The following is a 13,783-nucleotide window of genomic DNA, read 5'->3' on the forward strand; positions in this document are numbered from 1 at the left end:
AACAGAATTCTCCTATAAATGGGATTCTAAAAGTGAGTCATACATTGGTATACAAATCATTTATTCTCTCAGTTGTTTGCATCTAATTATGATAAACTGATAAAATCTATTCAATCTGAATTAATACTGATAAGTAAATTTGAGGTGTCGTGGGTAGGACTTATTGCTGCATTTAAACGCTATTTTTGCCAAAAATACTTTATTATTTCAGGACACTTCCTATTCCTTTACCTCCTCAATTTTTCTGTACTTTTAAAACAGCTATTATACAATATAACTGGAGAGGGCTAAAAATTTGATTATCTTTCCATATTATAACTAAACATAAATTTGGAGATGGTACTGGACTTTCAGTTATACAGTATTATTGCAAGGCAGAACTTTTAGATCCAGATCTTAAATCTCTATTGTTATTAAAAGTTACAGTTCAGCCATTGTACATTCCAATATTCCCTTCTTTACAAGCTTCACTAGCAGCCCTGGGATTATTTGTTACACCACACAGGTGCCTCAGCTTTATCACTAGATAACCCCTTGCAAGCTTATGGGTTTCTTATCCCTTCCCTCTTGGTTACTCAATGGATAGATAAGGGTTACTCTACCCCAGTGGTTCTTAACCTCAGTCCTTAAGTACTCCCAACGGGCCGTGTTTTCAGGTTTTCCTTTACTTTGCACAGCTGCTTTAAATCAATATCAATGACATGGTATTGATAAGAGCTATTTTATCTAAGGGAAGTTCCCAAAACATGGCTATTGGGGGTACTTGAGGACTGAGGTTGAGAACCACTGCTCTACCCTACAGGATATCCCTGCAGATGACCTAAGAGAAGATGCTTACAAATTGCTCCAGATCTGCCACTTTCACCCAACAATTGCTCACAACTATGTAGAAATTGAGAGCTTGATCTAGAATTTTTACCAAAATCTATCAGTGTTTGCTTTACAACTATTTTCAATGTAGTTTCCAGTTTTAAAAATTTCCTTCAATTAGGAAGTGGGAAAAAGATCTAGGACACACATTTTCAACTACTGAATGGCAATCAGCAATTAAAAAATATATACAGTTTTACTCATTGTGTTACCCACTAAGAAAACTTATTGAAAATTATACAAGGATGGTGTATGCCCCCATATAGACTGTTTAAAATGTTTAAAATCTTTGGAATCTTCATACTGATGGCATAACTGTGGTCAAGTAGGAAATATTTCCCATGCTCTATGGAACTGTAAATATATTGTTAGTTTCTGGAAATTGGTATATTCTTTTTATCTATTAATTTCCAAAATAATGGGGATCTTAAGTCTGGTACATACCACTAGTTCTTTTATTCAAGCCATTGGGTCGAGCAAAGAAAAACTTGCTGCTCCGGTCGGAGTTGCTGTACTAACGATCCTCCCCCGCTGTTCTTTTGTGTTTTGACAGGGGAATGTCCCCCCTGCCATAACACTCCGGTCAGAACTCTCAGCCACTAGCTGATAGGGAGCCGGTTGGCTGCTGGTTTGCCAGCATGCTTGTCCCACAGAAGGCAGCCAAACAGACGGCTTCTGTCGGACAGGCTGCCATACACACAGGCCGAATTGTGGCTTATTGAACCAGCTGATGTCACTCGACATTCGGCCCGTGGGTACTAGGCTTTAAGTGAACCTTCCCTGCAGCTGGCATTATTCTGCATTTTAATAGATTGATTCCCCAAATAGTATAGAACTGTTAATCTACATATCTTCATCGCCACACAGTTAAATTGTAGGAATAAATGGGAACAGACAATAGCATCTAATCTTTCTGAAGTCGTTCACACAGTTAATTTACAATGTTTATATGAATGTTTCTTTTTCTTTAACCATAACGGAATTTCCGATAGCCAATCAAAATGGAACCCTTGGATACAGGTGTATGATAAACTGACAACATGATAGGCTTTGTGAGTAAAAGCTTTCGCTATAATACTTATTCAGTGAACTCCAGATATAAGGATACTGTGTATGTTGTGGCAATAAGCTTTGTTTCATTTATATTTTCGTTCTTACTTTTTTTTCTTTATACCTATTCCACACAAACTGTTTTCTTGCCGTTCTTTCTATAAATATCGCTGATAGAAATGTATGTGCTATACATTATATAAAAAAAATTATGTTATGTTTCTGTTTTATGATAATATATGCCAATTGTTGCACCTATATATTTTGTATATCAGCATATCTCCTAATAAAAAAAAAAAATGCAAGAAAGTAATAAGGAACAGTTAACCACTTCAATACCGGGCACTTAAACACCTTCCTGCCCAGACCAATTTTGAGCTTTCAGCGCTATCGCACTTTGAATGACAATTGCGCGGTCATGCTACACTGTACCCAAATGAAATTTGTATCATTTTTTTCCCACAAATAGAGCTTTCTTTTGGTGGTATTTGATCACCTCTACGGTTTTTATTTTTTGCTAAACAAATAAAAAAATACCGAAAATTTTGAAAAAAAAAATGTTTTTTTTTTGTTTCAGTTTCAAAACTTTGCAAATAAGTACGTTTTCTCCTTCACTGATGGGCACTGATGGGGTTACACTGATGGGCAATAAGGCGGCACTGATGGGCACCGATGAAGTGGCACCAATGAAGTGGCACTGATGAGGTGGCATTGATGGACACCGATATGTGGCACTGATAGGCGGCACTGATGGGTGGCACTGATGGGCGACACGGATGGGCACTGATAGGTGGCACAAATTGGCATGGATTGGCATGGATGGGCATGGATAAGTGGCACAGGTGGGCATGGGTTAGGCGCACAGGTGGCCATGGGTAGGCGGCACAGGTGGGCATGGGTAGGTGGCACAGGTGGGCATGGGTAGGTGGCACAGGTGGGCATGGGTAGGCGGCACAGGTGGGCATGGGTAGGCACTGATAGGCGGCACAGATGGGAACTGATAGGCGGCATTGTATTATAATATATTGCACTAATGGATGCCAATCAGTGCCAATCAATAATGCATGCCAATCAGTGATGCCCATTGTGGGCACTGATTGGCATCCATTATGGGCACTGATTGGCATCCATTGTGGCACTGACTAGAATCCCTGGTGGTCTAGGGTGGCATACCTTGTCCTTGGCATCACTGGTGGTCTGGTGGCGTCCCTGGTGGTTCAGTGTGGGCATCCTCGGGGGGGCTGTGCTGATAATCGATCAGCACAGACCCCCCCTGTCAGAGGAGCAGCCGATCGGCTCTCCTCTACTCGCGTCTGACAGACGCGAGTGAGGAAAAGCCGATCACCGGCTTTTCCTATTTACACTGTGATCAGCCGTGATTGGACACGGCTGATCACGTGGTAAAGAGTCTCCGTCGGAGACTCTTTACCGAGATCGTAGTTGCCGGGTGTCAAACTGACACCCCGCAACAACGATCGCCGCGGGGGCGGCAGCGGGGGGGGGGGGGGCAATGGGGGCGCGCAGCGGCTCATAATCCTGATCACGTCATATGACGTCCGGTCAGGATTATGAAACCACTTTGCCGCCGTCCATTTGCTATAGGGCGGGCGGCAAGTGGTTAAGGAACAAACTGAAAAGTTTAATTATATATTGGTATTAGAAGGATGAAGTGTATGGCCATGCCTGAAGATTGGCATGTGTGTATGTTACAAACTGTGCTCCAATACACAGGTTCAGCACTGCGCATCGCATGAGTGTATACATGGCATTTGTGCAAAACTCTCTATTTAAAGCAAAGCACACCGAGAAGCTAGTTAATGGTCATCAGTGTCTGTGGTCTGACCTGCATTTGCTACACTGAAATGTGCCTAGCTTTCCTCCTGATTCCACTGTATCCTAATTTCCCATTGCTGATTCTAGTCTGTGAAAGATGGTCCTATCTCAGCCCCTCTTTCCTGTGCTCGAGCTGGACTTTGATGGTCAATGGAAAAACTCTCTGACCGGTCGGGTAGTCAAGACACCATACAGAAGGTGTGGATGATCAAGAATACAAAGGTTAATTCCAGCTTCACAGAATAATATGCAATAAACAAAAAGGGGTCGTTTAGGGGGAAGGCCCCATGAACAACCAATCACACAATCACATTCAAGTATTATGCTATACAATCAATACTAATCTAAAAGTTATTCATAGTAATTCTGCCTAGAGACAGACTCAGCATCAAAATTCAAAAAATGTTTAACCTTGTCATCTTGATTTTAGACCAATGTTCTTAACACACAATATATGTTCCTAATGTCCAGCAACTAAATGTCAACTCTAACTGCAGACACATCCTGCTTCGCACTTTGTCTTAGCACTTCTGGTAAACTTAGCACAAGCTAGCATGAGATGAAAAACATCTTATAAAAAACTATAGATCTAAAGAGTAACTCTACATTTCCGTACAGTCTGTGTCCTGACTCCTGAACCTGCTCCTGCCTTCTGATTTGGTAACTCTGCTAGCTGGCTGTTGCTGACTTCGGGTCATCTTGACTATTGCTTGCTTCCTGCATCTGTGGGTTCCTGGAACCACTTGTGTGCCTGCATTCTGTACCAGATCTGGTCTGTACATCCACCACATCCCAGTAGTATCTATCAGGCTTGCCCCCTCATCATTCGCTGTGCCTGAATGCACCACAAGCACACCACTACACATTCTGCTCTGCCCTGCTACAAACTCTAGAGATTATTGGACAAAATGTGTAATATATAAGTGTCAGGGCTGGGCTCAGCCCTCCCATCTCAGTGCTCAGCTGTCAGTTAATTGCCAGCACTCATCATTCCACAGTGCCACACCTGGTGATAATTTCCTGCTGGCTATTTAACCACTTCAATACCAGGCACTTTCGCCCCTGCTCCGGACAATTTTGAGCTTTCAGTGCTGTCGCATTTTGAATGACAATTGCGCTGTCATAGAACACTGTACCCAAACAAAATTTTTATCATTTTCTTCCCACAAATAGAGCTTTCTTTTGGTGGTATTTGATCAACTCTGTGGTTTTTATTTTTTGCTAAAAAAACTAAAAAAGAATGACATTTTTGAAAAAAAACTATTTTCTTTGTTTCTGTTATAAAATTTAGTTTTCTCCTTCACTGATGAGTCAGCACTGATGGGAACTGATGTGGCGGCACCGATGGCCACTGATAGGGTGGCACTGATGGGCACTGATGAGGAGGCACTGATATGTAGAATTGATGGACACTGATAGGTGACACTGATATGCAGCACTGATGGGCACTGACAGGCGGCACTGATGGGCAATGACAGGCGGCATTGATGGGCACTGACAGGCGGCACTGATGAGCACTGACAGGCAGTGCTGATGGACACTAATAGATGGCACTCATGGGCAGGTATTGACAGGTGTTAATACTGAACACTGATTGGCCCTGTGATGGACACTGATTGGCACTATGGTGGGCACTGATTTGCATGGTGGTGGGCACTGTTTGGCACTTAATTGGGCATTGGCAGGGGGTTATGATGGGGCACTGACTGGGCACCGATTGACAGCTTATGGGTACATTTGATGGGGGCTGTGCTGATAATCAATGTGCTGATTATCAGCACAGACCCCCCCTCTGACAAGGAGAGCCGCCGATCGGCTCTTCCTGTCAGCGCGAACCGAGTAATGCCATTTACCATCACTTCCTGGTTCTCGCAATGATCAGCTATAATTGGTCACAGCTGATCACATGGTAAGAAGCCTCTGTGAGAGGCTTCTTATCACAATCGGAGATGTGGCTTGTCAGACTGACATGCCGCACTCCAGATCGCCTCACTGTGCACCCCCGGCATGTTATCTTGCGAGACGTCATATGATGCCCAGTCAGGACAACAGAACCACTTCCCGGCCTTCAATCTGTTATAGGCCAGGCGGGAAGTGGTTAAACTGCCTGGTTCATGTCTCTCATGTCTTCACCTTGGTCAATATATCTGAATATTCTCTGCTGTGTTACTATTAAAGACTTGCCTGGCTGACGACCCTTCTGGTTCCTGATCCTGTTTGCTGTCTCCGACTACGCTGATCTCTGGCTTCCTGATTTACTGGCTTGCACTGACAACCCACTTTGATTACCGAACCCTGGCTATGTTTTGACTGTGTTTACTATTTGTACCATTTTTACCACTATATTAAAAGGTGTGATTTTTACTGCATTTTCTGTCTCCATCTGATTCGTGGTTCCTGACAAAGGGATCCCATTTATTCAACTCTGCCTCTACCAGGTATGTGATAATTGTGCTTGTGTGCACAGAAATTATATTTCTATGTATTTTTTGTAAGACTTGATCAACATTTTACCAGTATAGTACTAACAATAGTATGATTTAATTATACAGGTCTTTTTTTTTTAAATATGCTGCATATTTTAAGAAGGTATTGTGTGTTTTACTTTTTGACAATGAAAACATGGTTAATAAATAACTGTGTAATTAAGCAGACCATGGGCTATTATGCAAACAAAAATACTATTTTGCAACCCCTACAATGTAATTGATACATTTGAGCATTTTATGCAGCCTGAAGTTTGGTGGGCAGGCTCTGCCTCAGTCTGGCTCATAACGAATGATGGGCAACCTAAAGCAGACTCTGTCTTCTGGATGCTGTATATAACTTGTTATAGAAACAGTGGCACTTGAGGTTGTAAACACTGCCTTTCATCATGCTGGCTTTATAAGCTACAAGAAAAATTTCTCAGATTGTAAGGTAGTGATTTCTTGTTAGCCTGGCTGCCCATAGTCTGCGTGGCACTTTCATTCTTTTGTATCAAACATACAGTTATCTTTTTATGACTGAGGTGCTTGTCTGTATGGAACGATCCTTTGTTTTTCCATAGATTTTCTCAGAACTGGTGCTCTTTTTTTCATTTTTGATGAATTATTGACAAACATTGTCTGCCATTGGAGAAAGGTGTGTGGGTAATGTGAAAAAAGACAGTGAATTGTCCTGCATATTATTGTCTATTTAAAGAAATGTGTTGCAATCTACTTTGCTTATATATTCACCTTAAGGCCGCGTACACACGCGCGGACTGTTCGCCCAACCTTGTCCGCTGAACAGTGTTTGGGCGGACAGTCCGCTCGTGTGTGGGGCTTCAGCGGACAGTTTCAGCGGACAGTTGGCCGAACAAGGTCTTACGGAAATTCCGAAAAACTGTCCGCTGAAACAAGGTTTCAGCGGACTGTTCGCTCGTGTGTAGGCTTGTTCGGCCAACTAAGTCTCGCGCATGCTCAGAAAGGATTTCCACGTCGGAAGGTTGCATTGCAGTGTATAGGACGTCGTATTTTTCGTCCCGTCGTACGTGCCGTTCACGTCATCGCGCACGTTTTCAGCAAACTGTTCGTCCGTCGTGTGTGGCCATGTCCGTCCATGCTAAGTTTGAGCGGACTGTTCGCTCAAACTGTTGGACGGACAAAGTTGGGCCAACAGTCCGCGCGTGTGTACGCGGCCTCAGTGTTTTTTTTTACCTTTCTCTGACCTAACAATGCTATAATACACAAGATTTCTACACCTCTTGTCATCTTTTTAAAAGATAAGTGTAGGATAGCAAAAAATAAACTCACATATATGTCCACTACCGCCTCTAAGACAGACAACTGAGCAATCACATGACTGCTTATTACTCAGTTCTCTGTCTTTACTGTGCAGAAAGCGGTGACTATTAAGCCGCGTACACACGGGCGGACTGAATGGCCAACTTAGTCCGTCAGACAATCCGACGGACAGTCCGTCCTACTTTCAAATGAACGGACTTGACCACACACGATGAACAAACAGTCCGTCGAAAGCTTGCGCGATGACGTGTACAGCACATACGACGGGACTAGAAATAGGACGTCCAATACACAGCAATGCAACCTTTTGCCGTGTAAATCCTTTCTGAGCATGCGCCATACTTAGTCCGTCGAACTAGCCTACTCACGAGCCGACTGTCCGCTGAAACCAAAGTTGGACGGACAATATTACGGAAATTCCGAAATACTTAGTCCGCCAGACTGCACGCTGAAAAAGTCCGCTGAAGCCCACACACGAGCGGACTGTCCGCTGAAATGTGTTTCGACGGACTAAGTTGGACAGACAGTCCACCCGTGTGTACGCGGCTTTAGTTGCTGGTTCTCCATTATGCCCCTGCAGCACTCACTCGGGCGCCAAGCTGTGGAGAGGGTGTGAGCAACTGGCTCAGGCTCTCAGCAACACACTGAAAGAATGAGCCAGCTGCTGATCGGGCATCTGGGTGGATCCCAACAGTATTCTCGGGAACCCTGCAGAGACTGGACCAACTCTGTGACGTCTAGACATGTGTGGTTCATTTCGTTCTGAAGAAATATTCAGACACATTTTTCATTATTCAGAGATTCGGATATATCCAAATACCCAAATTACAGTATAAACAAAGTTTACTGAATGCTCTAAATAACTAAACAAAATTTGTCCAAATTTCCCAAATTGAAATTGAAATTAGAATTGAATTTTACATCGAATTCCAGTTGAATTTGAACTGTAAACATATTTCTGAAATCAAAGACTGGGTGTATTATTGGAGTACCATTGCAAAATTATACTGTTTTTGTTAAGCAAAAGGTGATTTAACCACTTGCCGACCAGTCGCTACAGTTATACTGCGGCAGGGCAGCTCTATTGTGCTAATCGCCTTACCGGTACGGAGATCCATGTAATAGACACAGCGCGTGTGGCACGGCACACAATGTCTGCTGGCCACCCATGATTGCTCCTCAGAGAGGCAGAATGGGGATCTGCCAAAGTAAAAAAGCAGATCCCTGTTCTGTCAGGGGAGTACGGTGTGATGGTCATAGTGATTAAGAACAGCGATCTTTCGGTACTCCCTGTCAGTCCACTCCCCCGACAGTTAGAAACACCTCCTTAGGACACACTTAACCCCTTGATCGCCCCCTAGTGTTAACCCAATCCTTGCCATTGTCCCTTATACAGTGATCAATTGATATTTTTAGCTCTGATCACTGTAATAATGTCACTGGTCCCAAAAAAGTGTCAGAAGTGTCCGATCTGTCCGCCACAATGTTGCAGTTCTGCTAAAAATCGCTGATCACCACAATTACTAGTAAAAAAATAAAAAATAAATAATAAAAATGCCATAAATCTATCCACTATTTTGTAGATGCTATAACCAGCCCTCAAAAATTCCACTCGCCTGCCTGCATTTTGAGAGTGGATTTTGAGGGCTGGTGAGCTATGGCATCCTGGGAGCGGGGGGTGAGCACCACCAGCAGGCGGGATGTATTAGAGTCACTCTCCCAGTGATTGGAGGGGAAGAGATAGGAGATCCACCGCCCCGATTGATCAGAGTACCAGAAAAATAACAGCTTTAATTTTAATAGCTGTGTGTCCCCACTGCGCACCGTCACATACAGCCCCTCCTCTTTGTCCGGGCACTTTGATAGACAAATCCCCCATTCAATCGTGGGACAGTTGACTATATAGAGGAAGTTGAATAAATTGACTTTCCAGGCATCAATCATAGAAAGATAAACTGTAATATGTTATTAACAATTAATACATAACAATAAAAATCATTTAAAATACTGCAAACTGGGGGCGTGGCCGACTAGCGGAGCGGATGGACGCTTAGGAGAGAAGCTCCGTTGCACTCTGAGCTGAAAAGGCAAATTACAGCGGTGTCAGCCCTCGTTTTCAGCCGCAATTCATACCAGCACCTGCGGGCAACATCCCTGATGCCATCTAGGAAAAGAAAAGGGCTCATGAAACCGGGCAAAATGCTGGATTTTTTCGCCCAGCAGCGCCAGCACCCTGTCCAAGATGGCGGCCGCGCACGAGGCCAACAGTCACAGCAGGAGTGGATGGACCGGCGCACAGACAATGGCAACCCGCAGGCAGCGGTGCCATCCTCGCAATCTGTACCTACTTCTGCCTCCACAAGTCCGGCGAAAAGCAGACAAAAAACGGAGGCACACATGACTGACACAGAGGAGGTGAGTGCTTTTAATTCCTCCATGGATGATACCAGAGAGTTGCAGGACTCTATCGCTGACTTTCCCACACTGAATCAACCAGTAATGGACACCACTTTAAAGGACATGTTAGTGTCTCTGCGATCAACCCTGCATGCAGACATAATGGCTATTACTCAGCAATTTAAATCAGAAGTGCATGCGGTATCTAGCAGGGTGTCCCATGTTGAAGTGAAAATGGGGAAATTTGCCCAAACATTTAATGAGCTGGTAGACGCCCACAATGACAGGGAAGAGGACCTGGCGGCCATTAAAGCGAAATTAGCGAACCTTGAGGACCGTTTAAGGCGCAACAACGTCAAAATCCGTGGGATACCAGAGACGATTAAACCGCAGGAGCTGAGAGAATACTTTATCAACTTAATGAAAGTAGCACTTCCAGACATATCTGTGGAGGAGTTGGTGGTGGATCGTATCCATAGACTGCCTAGACCTAAGAGCGTTCCCGCGCACCTGCCCAGGGATACGATAGTCAGGGTCCATTTCTACCATGTAAAAGAAAGGTTTGTAAGAGCAACAAGGAGGAGGGAGGAACTACCTATTGAGCTCTCGGCCTACACAATGCAGCAACGTAGGCAACTGGTTACTATAACGAAACCCCTGAACAACCACCGAATCCCCTACAGGTGGCTGTACCCAGCTAAGTTGCTCATCACATATGATGGGAAGTCGCACATAGTGGCTAAAGTTGCATAGGGTATCCGTCTTCTTGAAGAGTGGCAACTCCTGCTACCACCAAGCAAAGACCCGACCAGGGCGGGATTGCCCCTCTTCACGCATTCAAGCTTGGATGCTGAAACGGGCTGAGTCTATTTCATAAAGGTTGTACTAAATTCGCCTTCACGCCCAGAAAACAGGCCTACGGGTTTTATCTTTTTGTTTGGTTTTTTGAACGTGTTAATTTTTCTTACTAATTTTTGGTTCTACCTAAACCCGCTTCTACCCTCCCCAAGATTTAGCGGTATATTACCAGCACAGATTCCTCAGCGAATCGCTACCTTTTTATTTCTTTTTCCGTTTTTGTTGTAGTTGCTTATCTAGAAGCTACTCTATCACCGGACCCTACTGCGGTCCTCCCCTATATAGCCTATTGAGGGTACAGATTTGGACTTATCCGGCTATCACAACCAGTCTGTTTGAAGTTCCATTGGCTGCTTCTCTCCAAAGGAGCGACCCATCAGACCCGACAAGCATTGGAATTTGAGATCTACACAACACAATATGGCTTTTACAATCTCGTCGCTCAATGTCAAGGGTCTTAATAGTCCCTATAAACGTCAAATGGCGTGGAAAGAAGCATCTGGATTGCATTGTGATATAGTGTGTTTTCAGGAATCCCACTTCATGGCGGGGAATCACCCATCATTTACCAATCGTAAATTTCCACAGGTGTTCATGGCCAACGGTCCCAAGAAGAAAGCAGGAGTGGTTATCGCAGTTAAGAATACCATCCCTTTTTGTCTTATAGATTCACACTTGGACCAATCGGGATGGTACATTATTCTTATTTGTGAGATTGCCCAGGTGAAATACACTCTAGTAAATGTGTATCTTCCAAACTCCAACCAACATGGCTTCTTGCAAAAAAATTTGAAAAAAGTGTCAACCATGAAACAGGGCCATGTTGTAATGTGTGGGGATTTTAATGCTATTATGCATAGTGATTTAGATGTTTCCAACCCACAACGACGTAAGTCCCGCAGGTCAAATCTGTCAAAACTTTTTTCTACTGCTGACCTTTTTGATGTTTGGCGGTGTCAGCACGCGTCAGAAAGGGACTATACCTTTTTCTCAAATGTACATCATTCATATTCACGTATTGATATGTTCCTTGTAGACAAATTTTTGTTACAGAAGATTATCAAATCTGAGATTCATGTCATAACTTGGTTGGACTATGCGCCTATTTCAGTAAGGGTAGGGGGTCAAGGAGCTGCAACGAGAGCAAACAGGTGGCGAAATGAGTGTCCATCATTTCCCAGCCTGAGAATACAAAATATTTAAAGACAGCTATGTCAGAATTTTTCGAGATCAATGCTCCGTCGGTGTTGGATCCCTTCACCCTCTGGAATACACACAAGGTGTATATGAGGGGTTTACTAATCCAGTTAAGTGCTAAGGTTAAGAGGCAACGGACGGAACGGCTTAACGGTCTATTAGAGAAGATAAAGAATTTGGAATCTATAAATAAACAAAACACTACACAAAAACTTAGGGAAGCTCTGTTTGCTACTCGACAAGAACTGCGTACTTTGCTGGTCTCCCAGCAGGAGAACCGCCTTTGTTTCCTTAAAGCTCATAGCTATAGATACAGCAACAAGGCGGGGAAACTGCTGGCAGGCCAGCTTTGGGAAAGGATTGCGCAACAAAAGGTCGGATGCATGTGTAATCCCATCACAAAGCAAAAAGTATACAACCCTAAAGAGATTGCGGACGCTTTCAGCGACTATTATGAGACCCTTTATAATCTTAAAGATGACCCAGAAACGTTCCAACCATCCGAACGATCGATTTCCGATTTTTTGAATTCGCTTAATCTACCCAAAATATCTCAAGGTGACCTGGAGGCTTTAAACTCATCTTGCACGATTCCCGAAATCCAAAAAATCATTAACAGTATGCCGCATAATAACGCGCCGGGTCCGGACGGCTATTCGTCAGAGTATTATCAATTGTTCCAAACTGAACTATCACCATATATGAAACGGATCTTTGGAGCCGCGATGTCCAGTGCCTCTTTTCCGAGTGAGATGCTTACTGCCTCTATCATTACTTTACCAAAAGCGGGTAAGGACCCCACACTTCCACAGAGTTACAGACTGATATCTTTATTGAATGTCGACATTAAAGTGTATGCGAAAATGGTTGCTAGTAGACTGGCGCGTTTGCTACCAGGGCTTATCAACCATGACCAAGTGGGCTTTGTACTAGGCCGACAGGCCAATGACGCAACCAGGAGACTGATAAACGTAATTTACTCGGCTGAAAAATCAGGAAGGCCTTCTCTGCTCCTTTCTTTGGATGCAGAGAAGGCCTTCGATAGAATTCACTGGGGGTATCTGACCAGGGTTCTACAAAAGTTCGGGTTAGCGGGACAAATCCACCAAGCCATACTAGCTTTGTACTCCTCCCCGTCTGCCTATGTGTATGCCGAGGGAATGTTCTCCAAAAAATTCCATATAACAAACGGCACCAGACAAGGTTGCCCGCTATCTCCCATTATTTTTGCGTTAGTAATGGAGCCTTTTGCGGAAACCATTAGGCAACAGCTAGATGTGCCAGGCATCCACTCCCAGCAAAAGCAGCACAAGCTCTCACTATTTGCGGACGATGTCATTTTGACACTCTCCGATCCCTTTAAGTCCGTTACCGCAGCGCATGAAATTATTGTGAAGTTTGGGAATGCTTCTTATTATAAAATTAATGAAAACAAGTCATGCATTTTAGGAATCGGTATAGATGAACGTCTTAAAGCAAAAATCCAAGGAGCCCTTCCATATCCGTGGTCTACAGACTCTATAAAGTACCTGGGCACAAACTTAACTCCTTCTACTACCCAGTTATTTCAGGCAAACTTCCCCCCTTTATTAGAGTTGCTTCACTCAGACATAAATAGACTCAGGAAACATTATATATCGTGGCACGGACGCTTAGCAGCATATAAAATGCTACTGCTTCCCAAACTGACATACCTCTTCAGGGCCCTACCAATCCATATACCCTCCCCTTTTTTTAAGGCTTTACAGAGACAAATGTTAGCATTTATCTGGGCGGGGAAAAGAGCTAGATTTTCTGCTACTATGCAGGGT

This window comes from Lithobates pipiens, unplaced genomic scaffold (assembly GCF_037356315.1).
Source record: "Lithobates pipiens isolate NorthernLeopardFrog02 unplaced genomic scaffold, aLitPip1_a1.2 Scaffold_8, whole genome shotgun sequence".
NCBI classification, from domain to species: Eukaryota; Metazoa; Chordata; class Amphibia; order Anura; family Ranidae; genus Lithobates; species Lithobates pipiens.